This window comes from Eumetopias jubatus, unplaced genomic scaffold (genome assembly GCF_037043125.1).
Source record: "Eumetopias jubatus isolate StellerSeaLion01/CBP00866 unplaced genomic scaffold, mEumJub1_p1.0 scaffold_2, whole genome shotgun sequence".
Classification (NCBI taxonomy): domain Eukaryota; kingdom Metazoa; phylum Chordata; class Mammalia; order Carnivora; family Otariidae; genus Eumetopias; species Eumetopias jubatus.
In genome coordinates, this window is record NW_028274808.1 from 35,340,274 (window position 1) to 35,362,362 (window position 22,089).

Here is a 22,089-nt window from a genome sequence, read left to right on the forward strand (position 1 = left end):
ACTGTGAGAAAATACATTTCTGTTCTTTAAGCCACACAGTTTGTGGTACTTTGTTACAGCAGCCCCAGGGAAGTAATATAGTGAGTGAAGAAGTAGCACACCACTTGCGCTCAAAACTAAAGGTGAGCATTTAGTTACACAGCCGCACCTAGCTGCAGGAGAGGCTGAGAAATGTAGCCTATAGGTGGGCAATGTTATGCCTTGCAAAAAATCTTATCAGAAGAAGGATTTAGGAGACAACTGCCACAGGGACTGAAAACATTGGTTTAAGAGAGTTTATTTGTGGAGTGTCTGGCTGGCTCAGTTGGTAGAGCATGTGACTCTTGATCTTGGGTTTGTGAGTTTGAGCCCCACTTTGGGTATAGAGATTTTTTTTTTAAGATTTATTTATTTACTTTAGAGAGAGAAAGAGTGGTGGGAGCAGAGGGAGAAGGAGGGACAATCCCAAGCAGACTCCATGCTAAGCATGGAGCTTGTTGGGGGCTTGAGGCAGGGCTTGATCTCATGACCCTGAGATCATGACCCTGAGCTGAAACCAAGAACCAGACACTCAACCAACTGTGCCACCCAGGTGTCCCTAGAGATTACTTTAAAAAAAGAGAGTTTATTTGTGCCTTAAATGTTCAAGAAAATGAGTCTCTAATATCATCTGGACCAGATATCTTTTAGGGTGAGAGGCCTTTGATTATCAATTCAAAAAATTTTATAGTTTCTTTAAACTCTAGTTGTTTTTGTACCAATTTTGATAATTTATTTATATCTAGAAAAGTGTCCATTTTAACTGTTTTCTTTTTTTTTTTTTTAAGATTTTATTTATTTATCTGAGAGAGAGAGAACAAGCAGGGGGAGCGGCAGGCAGAGGGAGAGGGAGAGGGAGAAGCAGACTCCCCAATGAGCAGGAAGCCCGATTCAGGGCCTGATCCCAGGACTCTGGAATCATGTCCTGTGGCAAAGGCAGATGCTTGACTGAGCCACCCAGGTGCCCCTGAGTTTTCAAATACATAAAGCTGTTCGCAGTATTTTGAAAATTTTCTGTGTAAGTAGAGACTGCATCTTTTTTATTCTTATTATTGTTTGTTAGTGGGTCTTTCTTCTTCTAATGGTCAGGCTTGCTAGAGATTTGTCTGGTTTAATAATTTTCTCTCCAAGGAGCAGCATTTTACAATGATCTTTTCTATTTGTTTCTTTGGTTTTTGTTCCATTAATTTCTACTCTTCTCTTTTTAAAATTTTATCTTTATTTGAAATCATACATACATATAAATTAAAAAGTTAGTCTAGAAGACTTGTTATGAAAAACAGCAGTCACCTACTCCCTGCCTCTCATTTCCCCTTCTTCAGAGGCAACGTTTTTCAATTCTTTGAACTGATTCTTTTGGTGTTTACCTCTGTATTACTAAATAATACGCTTATATTCCTGCCTGTTTATATTTCAGCTATAGGTATTAGTTTCAGGTCTCCCTCTAGGGACAATAAGGCTTTAGCTCTCTTTCACTGCCTTCCCCCAACCGCATACAGATTTTCTTTTGTCCCTTGATCCTATCAATACCATAGTTATGGTACAACATATTTATATTATAACTATATTAACACCAAACCATATTATCATGACTATGTTAGTGCTGAGCTGAGCCATGCAGTACACTATAATTAATTTTCCTTTTCTGCACAGATTTTTATTTTCTCAGGAACTCATGATTGTCTTTCTTTTTCATTCACTTAGTGTTCTATATTCATATTATTAATTCAACCCCAGTTATGTAAATCCTCTCTCTTAATGTTCAAACATTAAGCAGTCTATCACATTTAGTTTCCTGAGGAACTCTTTCCTGGAGCATTCTGATCTGCTCCAATCCAGACTGGCTGACTTCTACATTTATTACACATTCTATTATCCTGTTATCTCCTTTCATCACCAACCTAGGAATTTTCATTTTTGGGGGGGGCAGTGTCTGATTTCTTGTAGTCCATGCTTTCCTTTCTTGGTTTGCTTCCTTACTTTTGGTAGAACACATGTCCAGTACCTTCCTGAGAAAGGGTACTTAGGAGATACTTTAAAAATATTTCTTTGTACATCTAAAAATAGTTTTTATCTATCCTTACATTTGATTATTACTTTGGCTGAGGGTGGAGTTTTATGGCAGAAATCATTTTTTCTTTAGGATTTTGAGGGCATTGCCTCATTATCTTCTAGATTCCATTTTTGCTTTTGAGAAGTTTATTCATTCTGATTCTTGATGCTGTGTGTACGATTGGTTTCCCCTCTCTCTGGAAGCTTGTAGGAGTTTTGTTTTGTTTTTGTTTTTTTAAGATTTTATTTATCTATTTTAGAGAGAGTGCATGAACAGGGGGAGGGGCAGAAGGAGAGAGAGAGGGGAAGCAGACTCCCTGCTGATCAGAGAGCCTGATGCACGGCTCAATCCCAGGATCCCAAGATCATGATCTGAACCAAAACCAAAAGTCAGACACTTAACCAACTGAGCCACCTAGGTGTCCCTGTAGGAGTTTTTCTGTATCCCTAATGTTTTAAAATTTTATTATGCTGTGCCTTGCTACGGGTCTATTTTCATCATTTGTGCTGTGCATTAGGTAGGCTCTTTCAGTTTGCAAACTTGTATCCTTCAGCTCTAGGAATCATTGTTTGAATGATGTCTTTGTTGAGTTCCTTCCCTCAGTTTCCCCTGAGTTCTGTTTCTAGAACTCCTATTTGAATGTTGGACTTTCTGGACTTGTTCTCTAATTCTCTAATCCTTCTCTACTATTTTATAACTTTTTTGGGGGGTCTACTTTATGGGAAAAAGTAGTGTATCTCCAAACACAGCCAATATACCTTTATCAGTCAGGAACACAGAAACCCCCCTCTGGGTACTACAGATAGAAAGGGATTTCACATAGGGAATTGAGTGCCAACAAAACTTTGGCAGGAAAATCAGGGAGTGTGCCTAACTTCCAGATTCACCACCATAGCTGTGGCCCTGAGAGTAAGGAAATTGCTGTTACCGTCCAGATATCCGGGAACTAGAGAAATCTCTGCTATCTCTCTTGTCCTGCAGCCCTGGAACAAGTGTGATGACTGGCAGGGCAGTGGAGTCCAGCCAGACCCTGCAAAAATTATGTCTGACTGTGCCTGGGTACCTGCTGCCTCAGCTGGAGGAAGAAAATGACTTCAGACTTTAATCTGCCTTCTGAATCTTTGGTACAAAGATTGGTAAGAATACTGATAGAAACGGGCAAAAATAGCCGTAGGGCACCTGGGTGGCTGTCAGTTAAGCGTTGGCTTTCAGTTCAGGTCATGATCCCACGGTCCTGGGATGGAGCCCCGTGCATTGGGCTCCCTGCTCAGCGGAGAGTCTCCTTCTCCCTCCCCTTCTGCCCTCCCCCGTGCAGGTATGTGCTCTCTCTCAAATAAATAAATAAATAAATAAAAATCTTTAAAAAAAGAAAAGAAAAGAAACAAACAAAATAGCCCTGGGGCTGGCTCAGTCAGTTAAGCGTCTGATTCTTGATCTCAGGATTGTAAGTTCAAGCCCCATGTTGGCTCCATGCTGGGCATGGAGCCTACTTAAGAAAAACAAAACAAAAACAACCATATGACCATTTTTCCCATTCTATTTCTTGTAGCTCTCCCTTAGATAGAGTCTTTCAGTCTACTTCATGTCTTAATGTCTTTTATTATTTTTCCCTCTTTGTCTATCTATACTGCACTTTGGATGATTTTCTTTTTTTTATCCTCTAACTCATCATTTTTTCTCTTTGACCATACTCAATCTTGAGTTAACCTGAATATTGAGGCATAAAAAAATTCAATGCCTATTTTTTTATATCTAAGATTTCTAATTGGTTCTCTTTTTGCCCCTAATTGGTTCTTTCTTTCTTTCTTTCTTTCTTTCTTTCTTTCTTTCTTTCTTTCTTTCTTTCTTTCTTTCTCTCTCTCTCTTTCTTTCTTTCTTTCTTTCTTTCTTTCTTTCTTTCTTTCTTTCTTTCTTTCTTTCTTCTTTCTTTTTCTTCCTTCCTTCCTTCCTTCCTTCCTTCCTTCCTTCCTTCCTTCCTTTCTTTCTTTCTTTCTTTCTTTCTTTCTTTCTTTCTTTCTTTCTTTCTTTCTTTCTTTCTTCTTTCTTTCTTTCTTTCTTTCTTTCTTTCTTTCTTTCTTTCTTTCTTTCTTTTTCTTTTCTTTCTTTCAAGATCTGTTTTATTTATTTTAGAGAGGGGTGGGGTAGAGGGGTGGAGGGATAGGATCTCAAGCAGACTCAGCCTACATGGGGCTCTATCTCATGACCCTGAGATCATGACCTGAGCCAAAATCAAGAGTTGGTCACTCAACCGACTGAGCCAGCCTGGCGCCCCAAGTTGGTTCTTTTCTATGCCTACTTGTTCTTGTTACCTGTTTTCATCTAATACTTCTTACTTATTTTTAATAGGCATTATGCCTTCATGATTTCTTTGAGCAATGTAAAAATACCTGACAGTTCTTTCCATGTTACTTTATAAATTGATATCAATTGGAATGGACTCGTGTTATTGACTGATTTTACCATCTTTCTTCATTTTTTAAAATGTGTTTTGGGTTTTGGTTTGCAGATCCATTTTGAATGCCAGTTTTTCCCCTTCTGATTTGTTTTTTGTCTTTTCTTCCCTCCTCTTCCTGAATGTGCAGTTTATAGTTTTGTAGTTGCCTCCACCAAATCTCCTAAGCCCCACTTCCAGAGCAAAATCTTATTTTTTTTAAAGATTCTATTTATTTATTTGAGAGAGAGAGAGAGAGAGAGAGAGAGAGAGCATGAGTGGGGGGAGGGGCAGAGGGAGAGGGAGAAGCAGACTCCCCGCTGAGCGGGGAGCCAGATGTGGGGCTTGATCCCGGAACTCCAGGATGATGACCTGACCCGAAGGCAGATGCTTAACCGACTGAGCCCCCAGAGCAAAATCTTATATGTTGTTTTCACGGTTCCTGCTCCAGTGCTAGAACAAAGCCAATGCAGATGCAGAGCTAGTGGGCAGTTCCTCATTGCAAGACCATCCTCTATTCCAACCCCTGTACTTGGATACCTGGCCCAGAGCATCTGGAAGCAGGGACCCCAGTAGCTGACTGGCAGCCCCAGTCTCTATTCAGCCTCTCTTCATACACAGGAAAGCCATAATCAGGCTCTTGGTTTCAAGCCATGGATCTGGATCTGGTCCCCTGTCTCCCAGAAAAACATTTTTAAAATCTCCCTCCCCTGGCCAATGTGGAGCACAATGCAGGCGTTGAACTCACAACCCTGAGATCAAGACCTGAGCAGAGAGCAAGAGTCAGATGCTTAACCAACTGAGCCACCCAGGTGCCCCAGGAACACATTTTTAAAAGTAACCTTTTTAGGGTGCCTGGGTGGCTCAGTTGGTTAAGCGACTGCCTTCGGCTCACGTCATGATCCTGGAGTCCCGGGATCGAGTCCCGCATCGGGCTCCCTGCTCAGCAGGGAGTCTGCTTCTCCCTCTGACCCTCTTTCCTCTCATGCTCTCTCTCTACCATTCTCTCTCTCAATAAATTAAAAAAAAATCTTTAAAAGTAATCTTTTTAATTGAAGTATAACACACATACAGAAAAGCACACTAATCACAAGTGAGCAGCTGGATACGTTTTCACAAACGAAGGCCCCTGTATAACAAGGACCCAGATCAAGAAAGAGAATGTTAGTGCCCTGGTGCTCTTGCCAGTCACTACCCTTTCCAAGGTAACCACACTCCGGACTTTCATAACAACCAAAGAGAACTTTGAGTCTCCAGGATGCCACAGGAGCCTAGCTTGTGGCGACCACTGGGACCCAGAGCCCAGCAACACCCTCAGTCATGGCACAACCCAGTGACTTCTGTCTCTGTTCTGCTTCTTGGTCAGAGTTGTCTTGTTTTTGAGCCCAGCTTTGTGTGTTGGGTGATTTTTAAAAATGTTTTATTCATCACGGCTTTGTGGTTGGGGCAGAGAACTCAACACTCCATTTTAAAAAAATCGAGATATAATTGACAAACATTCCATTAGTTTCAGGCATCCAACATAATGATTCAATATTTGTATAGATTGTGAAATGGCTATGATAAGCTTAGTTAACATTCATTGCCACCCATAGTTACAAATATTTTTTCTTATGATGAGAACTTATAAGATTTACTCCCTTAGCAACTTTCACATACACAGTACAGTGTTAGTAAATATTGTCACCATGCTATACATTACACCCCCGGGACTTATTTGTCTTATAACTGGCATTTTGTACCTTTGGACTTCCTTCATCCATTTCTCTCACCCCTGCCTCTGGCAGCCACCAGAGTCTGTTGTCTGTATCTATGAGTTTGGTTTTTGTCAGCATCCACGTGTAAGTGAGATCATACAGCATCTGTATTTCTCTGTGTGACTTACTTCACGTAACATACTGCCCTCATGGTCCATCCCATGTTGTCACAAACGGCAGGAGTTCCTTCTTTTTTATAGCTGAATATATTCCATTGAGTATATACCACAACTTCTTTATTCATTCAGCCATTGATGGGACTTAGTCGCTTGCATGTCTTGGCTACTGTGGACAATGCTGCAATGAACGTGGGGGTGCAGATATCTTTTCAAGTTAGCGTTTTTGTTTCCTTCAGAGAAGTACCCAGAAGTGGAGCTGCTGGATCGATTGAATGGTAAGTTCTACTTCGAATTTTTTTGAGGAAACTCTGTACTGTTTTCCACTGTGGCCAATTTCACCATTCCATTTTGACTGGAGGTCCAGAAGGACCCACTGAGGGAACTCACTACTGGCTGGAGGACCAGGGAAATGGTAGTAGACAGGCTGGGTTGAGCAGATAGAGAGCTTTGCATGCTCACTCATAAAGTCAGACTTTGTCCTCTAAGTAGCGGATGGATGATGGAAAACAGCATGCAGGCAAGTGAAGTGATTTTACACCGAAGCCATATAGAAATACTTCTCCGGCTAACCTAGAGAGGATGGGATGAAGAAGAGCCACACAAAATCAGGGTGACCAGATAAGAGGGTAATACCAGTAATCTGGGTGAGACATGGCCAATGCTCTGTGAAAGCAGTGGTGGCAAAGGTGGTGGGATTCTAGAGACACATGTGGGAGAGAAATATGGGAGGGTGAATCGGATGGATGTCAAAGGTAATTTTCAGGTTCTGGAAGACTGGTGGGAGGTCTTGCAGTTTGTTGAGCTCATGGAATGCAAGGGAAGGAGTGGTTTGTAGGAATTCCCTTTATTTCACAGTTTTGTTAGTGGCTGGCTCTGCATGTCCTCTCTCAAGGTTTTGGTCCCATGGCTCACCTGACAGACACATGTTTTTGAGTCCCTGCTGAGGAGGGCTGAAACCTGGGGAGAGAGGGATGAGCTAGAAGACAGTGTTACCCTCAGGCTGGGGCTCATTAGAGTAGGCATTCCTTGGGGTTCAGGAAATGCCAGTCCACAGGAAGCTGTGTGGGTGCCCAGATTCCACCAAAGCTTGGGACCCTTTGAGAAAACTAGGGGGTGGGAAGCAGAGAGAGTCAAGTGTATGAGAAATAGAGACACAGAGAAAGACAGACCCAGGGGCAAGGAATTCCAGTCTTTCCTTTCTTTTGGTTAGTGAGAATTCAGTCTTTACCGCCTGAATAGAAACTTCTGCTCTTAAAGGTTCTTTATTACCTAGAATCCAGCCTCCTACTGTAGATCCCCGCCGCCAAAGAGAGATCCACAGGTGGGGTGGATAATTGGATAATTCAGTGGCTGGATACAAAGGACTCTTGGAGTTAGGAGGGTAAATTTTGCCTTCTCTGTGACCCTGCAGAAGATGTTTGGGAGGTCTACAGTGTCTCCCCCTCCCGCCCCTTCTCTGTCTCTCTTTACACTCAACCTCTCTCTGAACTTCAGTCCTCCTCAGCTTTTCCGTTAGCCAGGCTGGGTGTGGCCGCCCCCCCCCCCCGCCCCCCCGCCCCACGCAGACTGTTATCTGACTCCCTAGCAGTCTGAGCAGTTCCAGAAACACGTCACCGGAGTCTGGAGCTTCCAGAGTCAGCTGAGACCCTGGAAGTTTATTCTGTGGAGGGCCAACGCACAGAAGGCTGAGTGGGGAATAGGCTGGAGCACATCCCCTTATCTCTCTAGGCCTCACGCTAAGCTTCTATGGAAACAGATGGGTCCTGCTGTCATAGACTTGCTCACACTCTTATTCTCATTATTTATCTTAGACAGAAACAGAATAATAGGATGTTAGAAACTGTGAAATCATAATCCAACCCCTGCATTCCGTACATGAGGCTCAGGAAGGTGAAATCACTTGTTCAAGGTCAAACCAGGAACATTTCACTTTGCTCTCCCCCTCCCCACCCCATCCTTGGCTCCCAGAGGGCTTTAGGGCCAACATAGTGAGCTCTGTGGTGGCTTTACTCTTGCCAGGAGAGATGCTGACAACCTTTGTGGGGAGGGCTGGGAGCTCCTTGGTCCCATGGGGAAGGGCAGTGTAGGATCTGAATTTGAGGTCTCATCAAAATCTGGGGTCCTCGCATTTCTCTGTAGCCATGAACACAGGACAGGCTGCTTATATTCAGTGGGTCTCACCCCTGCAGGCCCCTGCACCTGGGATTGGAGGAATGAATAGGGACCTTGTTTGGTAGGAATTTCTTTCCTCTGCTGTTTGCTTTGGGTTTTTTCCCTCTCCATTCCTGGCTGCTAACCCAATATTTGGCTTTCTGTGAGCACTAAATATAATTCTTCATTTAACCCCCAGAATCATGGTTTCCTACCTGCTTCCCACGACCGGATCCACAGCCTGGAATGAAAACAGAACCCAGAGGGCATCAGCAACTCAGGGCTGGGAGGGTGGGGGGAGGCGGTTCCGGGGAGGGGGAGGAGCAGAGGTAGGGAAAGAGGGAGGGAGCACTCACCCACACTGGGCATCTCTCAGACATCCTGAGAAGGAGAGGGACAGAGCGAGGGAGGCAACTCATTGGCTTCTGGCCTGCTCCCTGCAAGCAGGGCCCTGATCCTCTTCTCCCTACCTAAACATAAGCCTGGTCCCCACCCGCGGCACCTCGGGGCATCCCAGCATTCCAGGTTCAGGGAATGGAGGCCCTCTGTGCGGGCCCCCCACCCTCCTGCTCTTCTCACTGTGAGCAGCCAAGACAGCCACACAGCAGGCAAGAGCTAAATCAAACTGGGCAGTGGAAAATTCCCCTCTGGAGCCTCCCGGGAAGAGCTGTAGCAGCTGCTATTGACCAGGGCCTGTGAGGCACCTGGCTTTCAGGTCCCCCGCGTAGGCTGAGCCCCCCAGCCAGGGACGAGGTGGCTGGGCTGGGAGAGTCAGGGGCCCTGCTCCCCCAGCATGGGCCCATGGGAATGCCTGGTAAAAATCTCCTTTTAAATCAGAGGCCATTTTCCAGATTTGGGAGCCCGTGGTGGTACATTCCGTCTCCCTCTGCTTGAGCAGGAAAACAGGAGACAGAACTTCCTACTACCTGATTTACAGCCTTGGCGTCTTTTTGACACACAAATCACTCCGGAGAGTGAGGCTCAATTATGGATGTGCAGATGCAGTGCTGGCAGGCGCTTCCTGCCTGGGTGGGGAGGGCCAGCGCTCAGCCTCACACTGGCCTCATCGCTTGAGGCATGGGAGCCTCTGCCCCGCCTGAAACCCTGTCCACCGCCGGCTCCCACATGTGCCTGGCACCCCAGTGGACCATATTGGGTCCTGGGGTTGGCAGTCGATGGGCCAGGCAGGAGGCCGGTGGTTAAGCAGGACATTCTGACCTCTCTCTGTCCCCTTGACCTCTTCCTTGCTTGGACCTGACTTCATTTCTTTGCCAGGCGCTGAGCACTGTGGTAGCTGCTGAGGACACAGAATAACAGCAGCAGCAACAACAACAACAGTAATGCCCTGCTCTTAGTGCCAGGAGGAAGATGAGACAGGAACGCAAGTGCTTGCAACAAAAAGCAGAATGCAGTTAGGGCCACAAAGCAGTTCCAGATAAGGGCCCTGGGGGATTCAAAGATCTCCCTCCCCAGCTGGGGGCAGAGGAGGCTTCCCTGGGAGGTGACAGCAATGTTTGTGTCTGGGGCAGGAGATTCCCTCTCTACAAGCCTGATGTGGGTCTATCGGGATTTCCTGAGGAAAGGCCAGATCTAGAACTTTCCTATTTTCTCTCTACACCCCACTCCCAACTAAAACCTGCTCGAGCACCTGCTCCTTTTTACTCTTAGATTAGTCAGACCCAGGTGTCAGGGTCTGCCCTTCTGTCAGGAACCATGGGGTTTCTTCAAGGCTGACACCAGGCAGGCATCAGCCCTCTGCCTGCCCCGCTCGCAGCACACTCCCTGTAAAATAAGGAGTGCTTTGGGCATCCGTTCAACTCTTACCTCTTGTGAGAGGGTCTTCCTGCAAGACTTCAGTGGATTTGGCTGATCTAACTGACTAGCTTTGGTTGTGTGGGAGGGTGTCTCCTTATCTCCTTCCCATTCCCAGAACTGGGAGCTGGTTCTCTGGCCAGGGTGGTCTGCCACTCAGTGCTAGCTGCCCTGCCTCCACTCCTCCCAACCCCACAGACAAGGGGAAGCTTCCCCTGTGCTCTCCATGGGATGTGGTATGGGTGCTGCTTTATCCCACACCAACATCAGTAATAGAGCCCAGGTCACATCCGGGCTGATCTGGGTGCTGGGGCCACAAAGATAAAGGAGAAGATCTCCCTGCCCTGGATGAAGTTACAGCCCATTAACATTTGGATGTTGCTTTCCTGATTAGAAAGCACTTAGCCTCACGGGCTGCATTTGGCTTCCTTCACAGGGCTGGGAGGTGGCTTGGGAAGGTGCCGTTGTTACTACTCCCAAGACAGAGACAGGTGATACAAAGCTGAAGTTTGTGGTGTTTTGCCCACATCTTGCCATCAGCTGGGGGGACTGGCTTTCAAGTCCTACTCTTGCTACTGTGATCTTGGGTCATTTTCCATAAAAGACCAGCCTCACCAGGTTGTTGTAAAGATCAAACATGGGACATAACATTTGTCTGGTGCATAGAAGGCATACACCATGAGGTTCATGTTCCATTCTTGGGCACAGGAGCACATTTTACATTTAGGTGAATCTCCCTGAACGTTAATTGTGATGGAAGTCCCTCCTTCCCTCTCTCTCCCCTTCCCTTGGTTCTTTTTTTTTTTTTCCCCTTGATTCTTTATAAGGGTGAGGAGGGCTGGGATGAGGCTGGGGCGAGGGAGGATGGTGCTGCCCACAGGGGAGGAGAGAATCTGGGGCTTTATTAACATGGGAACCGCATCCCTGGCTCATCCCAGTGGGCGGAGGCTGGACATGTTGGTATCCTGCCCCGCCTGCTGGTGGAGGCAGCTTATGGATTTGGTGACAGATTCTTCTGAAGACATGAATGAAGCAATTGTGCACTTGGTGTAGAAAAGATTCCAGATAGAGGAGATGTTTTCAATGGCAATAACCCTGAGATGAAGTATTTCGCCGAATCAACAGAGTTATCAGCGCCGGCTTCCCTTGGATGGTCCTGTGAGCACCTGTAAGCCTCCGAAGCTGGTTCTTGGCACGGATGGACCATGTCTGAAAGCTTTTATTCTCTTCTTCACTTTACTCACCCGTCCTACCTCCTGGGGGGATTCCTAACTCAAATCCTTGGACAACAAAGGCAGCTAACAGAATCCCGGTAGGTGAGGTCCCAAGGCAGAAAAATGGTTTCCATGTAGCTCCATAGATGACCCTCCTGGCTCAGCACTGGCTTCAGAAACATCTGATGACTGGATTAAGAGAGGCCTCTGAGGAGCTTGGGGGGCTTTGTGGGGAGAAGGGCCTCCGTCACCTGCTTATCAGAGTTTAAGACGTTAGGTGAGGGCTGGCTGAGGGCAGAGACGGACTTGCAGAAGGTTTGCTTGGTGACTACTAGATTTTTAAAAATCCTCTTCTGGAAGCTGGCTGTGAGGGTGGCTGGGCCAGAGGGTGGAGAGCCCCAGGCTTATCAACTGTGGAGGGCAGGCCCAATTGATGCTGGGGAGAACCATACAGCACTGAGCATGAAGCAGAAAGAACAGGGTGCGGGTGGGGATGGAGAGTGAGATTTGGGGTTTGGAGGAGGGGACAGTGCTGGTCTGGAGATTTCAGGGGAGGTGATTTACCTTTTCTTCTAAAGACGTAGAATCCTCTTCTATCTTGGCCTTAGAATTCTTAAGAAGGTACCCTCAAACCGAATATTCTGGATGTGCCAGAGATTGCCTGGGGATTGCTGAGAAAGGGGAAGGCTTGGCAGGGCAGATGAGCCCCCAGGTGCCAAGCTCCCCGAGGTGGCACCTTGGCCTGTGGTAGTGTCAGCCAGGCCAGTGTCCTTTTACTGACACCACAGCCAGGCAGGGCAACGTGGTGGCTCTGAGGTGGGGGGGGGAGGCGGGGGGGGGAGCAAGGTCAGAAACAGAAACTGTAATTAAATCTTTTTTTACCCACCCTCACCCCCAGCAGGAAGTTATTCTTGGTGCTCAGTGAGGGGGAAGAAGAGGTGGAGTGTGAGCAAAAAGTTCGCTTTTGACCTTGTGGCCTTCCTGGTGATGGGGTGGAGAGGTTTTTAGATTGAAGAAGAGATTTCCTAGAGCGTTTTCTGGAAATAGTGACCAAGACTTTTAGCTTGACACTTGCCAGACTCTACTGCTACTTTGAGGCAGAGGGGAGGCCAGAGCATGGGACACTGGCATTCTCTGGCTAAGCCCAGCTCCCCACTCTTCTTCCCTTGGACGTCAGGGTTGAGTGGGGACAATACCCTGGAGACACAAATGTTGTCACCGCTCTTGTGTAGGTGGAGGCAGGTGTGGCCGTGTGGTCAGCCAGGGGCTTGTGTTTTCCAGATCGGGGGCCCATGTGTTGGCCATGGTCTTGGAAACATGCTCCATCAGCAGCCCCTCCTACACCTCCTCCTCTTCCCCTGCAGTCAGACGAGGGTGGGGACTCTGGGCCTGAGGATGCTGAGCGAGAAAGCAGAGGTACAGGGTTGGGTGTTTTGCCAGGGCTCCCCTTCCTGTCTCTGCTTGCAGGGGCTGTTGGGAAGAGCTGTCGGTTCCTCCTGTGTGTTCTCCACCCCGCCAGCCCCTGAGCCCTGTCCTCTCCCCGCCTCAAATTGAAGCCAGGACCGAGGAACGTGGCCAAGAGTGCAGCTTGGTGTGGTCCCCTGTGGAAAGGATTCTAGCATCTCTCATCTGACAACAGCCAGAGTTGACAAGATATAGAACGTGGGGTTCAAGCTCTTGGAGCAGGGACCGCAAACTCTTTACCTTCAGGAAGAAAAATAACCGGCCACTCAGGGAGTTGCCTCCAAATGAAGACTCAGGATCCTGTTCGACACCAGCTACTCCTTGGGGCAAAATTCTCTTCCACTTGCATATATATAATCTCCGGGGCACCTGGGTGGCTCAGTTGTCGAGCGTCTGCCTTCTGCTTAGGTCATGATCCTGGGGTGCTGGGATAGAGCCCCCCCATCGGGCTCCTTGCTCCGCGGGAAGCCTGCTTTTCTCTCTTCCACTCCCCCTGCTTGTGTTCCCTCTCTCGCTGTCTCTCTCTTTCTCTCTCTCTCTGTAAAATAAAATAAAATCTCCATCTCATGGGGAGCATCTCTCTTCTTTAGTTCCTTCCTGCTGGAGCTCACCCTCTCCTTCCTCCCCACCCCACTTGTGGGGCCACCTGGAGCCTGAAGCATTTCCCACACGTGCATGTTCAATTTCCTTTCGGCCAAGAAGAGTTCGTCATCCTGACCGCGGCAGCATGCTGCCATCACCGGCATCTCCGCCGAGGCTGACCGGGCTGGGGAGGGGAGGAGGGTTCCGGCAGGGCACTTATCCGAATGGTGGCTGGGGCTGTCCAACTCTGCCCTCACATCCAGGATGCTTCACCTCCTCACCCTCCACCTCCACCCACTGCCAGTCTGCTGTGCCTTGTCTGTGTGTGCAGTGTGCGGGTGTGTGGCGGCCCCCACGCATACACGCACGTTCGTGCACACACATGCTATCCAGCACCTCTGCGTGGTTTGCCTCCCTTATGGGACTACAATTTCCAGGAAGAATTTCCAGATGGACCCCCGTCTCCCCAGCCACTACTATCCCACCTCATTCAAAACACACCCATTCAGTTTAGGTGTCCCTTGATCTCTCTGTTTTTTGCAGCTGTTGGCCACTTCCTCCTTCTTGAAAACTCTCATCTGTAATGCTTCCCATTGTGATTGCCCCCCTAACATCTATTCTTTCTATTTTTGGTAATATGGTAATTACCCTGTTTTTTTAAATTATTATTATTATTTTTTAAGTAATCTCTATACCCAACATGGGGCTCGAATTTACAATCCTGAGATCAAGAGTCTCATGCTCTACCGACTGAGTCAGCCAGGTGCCCCTACCCTGTTTTTTATTTAAGGAACCTACTCCTCTATCTATGCGTTTTGTGGAAAATCAGCTCTGTCCCGTGCTCTGAGTCTGGGGAAAATGGTTTTGGCATAAACTGATCAGAGCCACAGAAATTGGTTCAGGGGCGGGGATGTAACAAAATTCGAGTCAATGAGCTTGGGAAAAATTGGTGTGTTGGTCTCTTTGCCCTGGACTTGGAGGGGGCGGTATGAAACCTAGGAGCCTGGGCAGTTGGCATTAGAAGAAAGCCAATCCTGCAAAAGGCAGAGCCAACAGACTGAAGGAAGCTGGGTCCTTGAAGTCTGTTGAGCAGCTGAATCAAACTGAACTTGAAGTCTCTATACATGTACTTTTTTTTTTAAAGATTTATTTGTTTATTTTAGAGAGAGAGAGAGAGCACAAGCAGGAGGGGCAGAGGGAGAGGGAATCTCAAGCAGACTCTGCACAGAGCCCATCACGGGGCTTGATCTCATGACCCTGAGATCACAACCTGAGCTGAAACCCAGAGTCCAACATTTAACCGACTGTGTGACCCAGCTGCCCCTACGTGTAACTTTAAATCGCTTTTATTATCTAGGCCAGTTTGAATTGGCTTTTTGGGTTACATGCAGGAAAGTCCTAATGCATTCACCCTCTTTCTCCTCTCATTTTTCTTCTATCTCTTTGGTCACTCCTTGCAACTTTTCCTAAGCTTCTCTTCCTTCCACTTTCTATTATATGAGGATGTTCCTGGGAGGGTTAACGTCTTTGTCCTTTACAAACTGGATGACCTCAGTTATGTGTATGACTGCATTTGCCATTGTCTTCCAAACCTGTAACACCTGAGGTCCAGGGAGGACTATCTAACAGCTTTCCAGAATCTCTTACTTGTCTCACAGATACTTCAAACTCAGTAAGTTCACAACTGAGCTTTTCATCATTCTCCACAACCCTGTTCCTTGTCCGTGTTTCTTACCTTTGTTAACAGCTCAACCACCTCCCTGCTGACCAAGCTGGAAGCTGGGTGTCATCTCCCTTCTTGCATATCCTCACATCCGCTTAGTCATCGTGTCCTGTCCATTCTGAGGTCCACCTGATCTGCCCCTTCTGTCCTGTCCTCACCTGCATTGCTGTACTTCAGCTGTCCATCACCTCTCACCAGACAGAGGCAGGGTCCTGAACTTCTGGCCACTGTCTAAAATGTTAACCTGACCATGCCTGCACTCTGCCCAAAGCAGAGGTGTTCTCCTTTCCCATCTAAGCTCCAGCTCCCAGAACCATCACTGTTCTAGGCCTTCCTATCTTCTGGAAGGTTCTGGGTCTTCTGTCCCTTTGCCTATGGCTCTTCCCTTGTCTTTAGCTCTCACCCTCCCCACTCTCCTTTCCCTAAACTCTTGCTGTTCTTCAGGGGGTCTGCCCCCCCTCCCCCGGTTTGCAGCCCCCAGGCTAGCTGTTCACTTCTGTGGCTAGGAGCCTTCCATGCCGACCCCTCAGCCTTGTCACGTTGCCCAGCTTTGAGACTGTAAGCTCCTTGAGGGCTAGGACATGAACTCCCAGCCCTTCCTACAGTGCCTCATATACAACCAATGACCTATATCCCAATACCTGCTCCTTAACTCCCACCTCTGGCCGTGAGCAAAGTGAAGATAAAGCACTTGGCCTTTAGTAAGTGCTCAGTAGCTGTCCAGAAATCCAATAACTGAACAAATGAATGAGTGAGTGGGCCAGGGTCTTGGGCCTTGGAGCTCGGCCCCAGGAGCCCCCCACCTGCAGCGCTGTCCTTGTTTGTGAGGACAGCAACCCCATTCAGCCCTGAGATAAGCTTCTCCCGTGGCTTCTCCTCCTAAGGTGCTCCCTGAGGCTGAATTGTCCCCCATGCTTAGGTCATCACAGGAGGCCAACCCAGGCTGGAGCAGGAGGGGGAGGGTGGAGCACCCTGGAGGTCAGCCATCTGACAGGTGGCAGCAGTGTGAAGGGGAATGGAGATGTTTTAACCTCACGCCCCCCCCCCCGGAGGGCCTAGGAAGGAATTCTAGGGACAGTTAAGACCACTTTGATACCCAGAATTTCCAGGAAAGTCCTTTTTACTGCTTTTGGGGCAGATCCAGAGAATCTTCCAGGCTGCTGGGGAGTACCAGGCGGGGGAGCAGAGGCATAGGCTTAAGGGGGACAGAGAGTCTCTGGCTGCTTTGGCTGCTCCCAACCCCCCCCCCCCCACACCTCATTCAAGTGCCCCTGCCCTCATTCTGCCAGACCCAGCTCTGGCCACCTCTCTCCCGAGGCCTTCCTGGACCACCAGCACATGAGCCACCTTTCTGGGGGTGAGCACACTCCATTCCTCTTTCAGGCAGGTTCTGAGTCCTGAACACCTGAACTTGCGAGCTCGCAGATTCCAGTCGGGAAGGTAGGTATGGGGGAGCCTGACCCCAGCCAGCTGATCAGGGCAGCTGCAGCCAGCAAGAGGGCACCGGTTCTGGACTGCGAGTTCTGAATGATGGTGAACAACCCCATGATGGGAACTCACTATGATGCCTCATCCTCTTCCCAGCAGGCCCTCTTAATGAGGTCGCGTTCTGTAGAGTGGGATGGTACTTCCAGTGAGAGTTGGCGAGCCCCTCCCTCCCTCCAGGCCCGCCCCTCGGTCCCCCTTCTGCAGGAGGGAGGCGGCGGCGGGAGACAGCGCAGGCCCGCAGGGCGCTGGGGAGGAGAGGCTGCAGGGCGCCGTGGCCTCCGACATCTCGCAGCCTCAGCACCCCGTCGTCCCCTCCCACCCACTATGAATTTTGGTTCGGACCCTCCTTCATTGGAGGGAGGGGGCGCTGCTCTTTGCCGGCATGGCGGTGAGAGGGGGATGCGGGTCAGGGAAGCCGTTTAGGACAACAGAGCTCAGCAAGCGGCGGTTCAGAAGCCACGCGGAGCAGCGTCCGTCGGCTCTGTAGCCACAGGACCCACGGGGCCCTCCCCCCTGCGGCTGCTGGTGTGTTCCCGCCCAGGGCGCCCCTCGGCTGCACTGCTCCGCACCCTGCCTCCCTCCTCCCTGCTTTCCTTCTGCCTTCACCAGGCTCCAAGCACCACCCTTTAGCTCCCTGGAAGAAAGCTCCCAGAATTACCATTTCCAGGGATGCTTGAATTTCATTAAAGCTCTTGAAGAAATGAAATAATATTGATGGAATCTCACCTGTTGTTTTGAAGGAGATTAAAAGAGAAGAGGGTCTATCTCCTCCCTCCCTTCCTTCTTTCCTTCCTCCCTCCCTTCCTGCTTCCTTCTAGGGCTTACTTTGGGCTAAGCCCCCGGCTTAACATGGGATGCAAAGCAGTCTAAGACCTGGTTCTTGCCTTAAAGAAGCCCTCCCTCTCCCTCCGCGCCAGACTCCCTGCTTTAATAAAGGGCTGGTTTTCCCAGAGGAGGAGCAGGGCTTCTGCTGGGAATGAGGTTGGCAGGGATTTCTCTGGATCACACAGAGCCTTACATGGGCTCCCTCTGGGGTGGCCTCAGCACTGGCAAACTGGGGTCCCAGTCCCAGCTTGCTGTGGCTGAAGGCACCCAACCAACAGCAGCAGTTTCCTTAGAGTTGGCTTTGTGATGGCTCAGGCTGCAGGCCTAGCTCAGGCCTGGTGGATGGACAGAAGCGTGTTAGCCCGGGCATGAGCTACCATGGCTCTCCGGGTGCACACCCAGAGCTGGGGGGGAGGGACACTTTCTGACGTCCTCCCAGGGACACAGGGAGACTCAGAAGCTCTCAGCTCAGTGCTTTCTGGCTTTGGTGACTTGAAAAAGGCCTCCAGCAGTCTCCCCAAGCTGCCGCGCTGCCGTGGGCAGTGGCATCTTGTGTTTCATAGCCTGAGCAGAGGCCAGTGAAGCTAGTCTTTTCTCAGGCACAGCCCTGTCAGCCCTTACAGCCCCCTGCTACCTCTACCCCATCAAGAGCCTGTCCTGTCCTGTATCTTGTTCCTGAAGAATCTTGCTCACCTTGGATCCCCAGGACCACCTGATTGCAGGGCCCAGCACACAATGAAAACGCAGGGTCTCTCACTCAAAAATTATGAAGAATCTCAATGGCAGAGCATTAAACTAGGCGTGGGGCCTCCTAAGTGCCAGAAAGCCAGCTCCAGCTGTCCAATAGTTGCTTCTCAAGGGGGAGACTTTTGGGCCATCTCAGAAAACAACTCTAAATGAGAAGTTTCAGGCCCTGGTGACAGGTGGCAGAGGAGTTAGTCCTGCTGATACTCCCAAATGGCATCGCGGAGACCCGGGACCACCCACCCCAACTCCCTCATGAAAGGTACTTTCCTTGGCTTTTCCTTTCACCTGTGTTCTGAGCTTTCATGTCAGGGGGCCTGGGAAGGAGGGCGTGACTGTATCTGTATGGTGGGGGGGAGGTGTTGGGGAGCTGTTGGGTGCAGGGGAGCCATTTAAAGAAGGAATGGCTATATATAATTGGGGTCTGGGTTTCTATGAACCTCGGCCCAACCCTGTTCCCTGGGGGGGCGGTGAGGCTCTAGGGGTGAAGTTCCTGTTGTCCTGGCTCCAGGTCAAGTCTCCTGCTTTTGGGGGGCTGAGGGGGAGTCTCGTCACGCGCGCAGCTGCTAGGTAGGGAAGACAAATACTGCCGAGTGCCCGGGAGCTGGCGCTGAGAGCAGAAATGGAGGTTTAATGGGCTTGTTACCAGGCACCTGCTGTGCTGCACGTCCCTCTCCCAAGAAGACAGGACATCAAGATAAATCACCTGGCAGAGCGGCCTTCCCAGTGGGAGGAGAAATGCCTCAGAGCAGGAAGATGAATTTACAGCCCGGGTGGGTCATAGGGTACAGGCAAAGAGTCAGTGGCACTGATTGTGGGGGAGAAAAGCATCCCTCCCTGCCAAGCATGCAACTTGGCAATTAATCCAGAGATATTTGCTGTAGGGCTCCCGGGTTGCCGATGAGGGGTTGGGGGCTGAGGGAGCTATGGAAATGTGTCCTTTAGGTTCCTGCCTCCAGTGAGTTCACAATCTAGTTGGAGACACACCAAGGCATTCCTACCTTGAGGTCTGGGGCTGAGGGTGGGCGTCTGGCAGGTCCCGGCCCATGGAAGGTGCTGGAAAAAGGCTGGTTGGCTGAATGAATGAATGAATGAATGATATTGAAAAGTGGCCGCAAACTACAGCAAGGACAATAAGTTCTCCAGAGTTCAGACAGTAAGGATTCAGAATGATGTCAGATGACTTGTTTGGTTGAAGGTGGGGAGCTGCCAGAAGAGATGGGATTGGAGCTGCACCTGGATGGATTCAGAATGTTGGGGGCTGGAGAGAGTGGGGGTGTCAGGCGCAGGGTAGGGATTGAGAGCAGGAGCGCTGGAATGACATGGTTTCCAATGCTGGCTCACCTTTGAACAGTTGTGTGGCTTTGGGTAAATCACTTAACTTTTCTTTTTTTAAAAAAAATTTGCTGAGTCACCGGGGCACATTTTGGACCATCACCAAGTGGCAGTTGTCATCTTATCAGGCCCTGACAGAAATGCAGTTCTCTAGATTTGTCCCTGATGCCCTGGGCTCCAGCCTCTGTCCTAGGGCTACCAAGTCCTCCCTAGAGCTCTGCCCATGACTTCACCTTTCTGAGCTTCCTTCTTCCATATGTATGATGGGAGAAATCGTATCTACCTCACAGATTTGCTGTTTAAGGATTGCCCAAAATATCCCCCAAAAGCCCTTAGCTGGATGCTTGGCATATAATAGATGCTTAAGAAATGGTGACAACTTTTTTTTTTAAGATTTTATTTATTTGGGCCCCTGGGTGGCTTAGTCAGTTAAGCATCTGCCTTTGGCTCAGGTCATGATCCCAGAGTCCTGGGATCGAGTCCCAAGTCGGGTTCCTTGTTCAGTGGGGAGTCTGCTTCTCCCTCAACCACTCCCCACGGCTTGTGCTCTCTTTCTCTCTCTCTCTCTTGTTCAAATTTGCATGTGTGTGAGAGAGTGCTGGAGAGAGCATGAACTGCTAGCTGGGGGGAGCGTGAGGGGGAGCGAGGTGGGGGGTGGGGAGGGACAGAGGCGGGCGAGGGGCAGAGGGAGGGGGATGAGTAGACTCCTGGCTGAGCAGGACCCTGGGATCATGACCTGAGACAAAGGTAGCCGCCTGAGCCACCCAGGTGACCCAACAACTTTTTATATTCACTACGAAGACACAAAGCAGGAAAACACAACATGTTTGAGGGTGAGGCAACTACTTCTGTTTCGCTAGAGAAAAATGGGGTTTACTTAGGGAATATAAGTCTTTACATTTTATGATGGGGCTAGACTATGTAGGGTCTTCAATGCCAGGTTCAGAAAAGGAGTTTTCCTGGAGTCGAAGAAAACAAGAAACTAAGTGACCTTTTGGAATCCTGGAGAGTTATCCCTTTTGCTTTCGCTGGCTCTGCCAAGTCACTGTCACACTGGTACTCGCGTGTGTGCTCTCTCTGTGAGTACTGTACACATTCACATAATGCAGAAATATTGTTTTAGGACTTTTGCATTTTGTCTAAATATGAAAAGAACCACAAAGTCTTTGGACTGTATCAGTAAAGAGGTTATTAGAAATTGAAAGGGGAAACCCTTGGAATCTTGGAATTTAAAACATAGTCCTTTGGGGATTTGCCTGGTTTCCACCTGTGCGAAGGCACAAGAAAGTGTGCAAAGATGTGACATTCCCATCTGCCTCCTGGTGGGAAGTGACTGGACAGCCGAGTGGAGCCCTTTGCCATCCCCCTGGCTCTTGATACTCAAACAGGGAAAGTGCTTCCTCACATAGGATCTTCATCATTAGCATCCTTTCTAGAAGTGATCTAGGAATATACATCAAAATATAAAATGCACAACTCTGTTGGTCCGGCATTTCTTCTCCTCCTGGGAATTTATCTCAAGGATAATGTCCATTGTAGTCTTGTTTCAAATAGCAAAAGCATGAAAACAGCTTAAGTATCCATTAACATGCTGTTGGCTAATAAAACTGGGGAGTTATCTATTCAATAGAATATTAAGCAGTTATTAAAACTTATGTTGTACATCTATATGTTTGGTCACTGAAAGCTATCTATGATAGAATGTTAAAGAAAAAAGCTGGTTTCAGAAGAACATATTTGGATGATTGCGTTGGTACAAATTATATCTATATTTATATATGCATTAAAACTGAGAAAGTTATAAACCAACCTATTATAGCGGTAATCTTTGGGAAAGGGATTATGAGTAGATAGATGTTCAGTGTTTGCCGTAATATTTCTGCATTTTATGAATTTTTAACCATGATTCACTTTTATCATAAGAAAAACATTTTTTCAGATTTGAAGAAAAAAATCTTTGTGCCTTTTTTTGTGGGCTTGAAAGGGGAAGGAATTAGTAAATGCCTTGAAGTAGTTGATTTGGGAGTAAACAATGTGACAAAGAGTTACAGTAGAAGAGATGTCTCAGGGGTTGGCATAATTCAAATCAATATCATATATATATATTTTAAGATTTTATTTATTTATTTGACAGAGAGAGGGGTTGAATGGGATCTGGGACTTGAATGGTGCTCAGTGGCCCTTTCTGCTGGTGACACATTTCAAGAGGGCAGGATTTCACAGGGAACTAAGGAGGTTCATGAGAAATGTGGTTACTTCCGATCCTTTGCCAGTCCATGTCTTGGCCATATATCATATGTATTTAGTTGGGACCTTAGTTCATGTCCCACTGAGCTGAGGAATTAGATCTGAAGAGAAAAAAGGGTTCTTGCT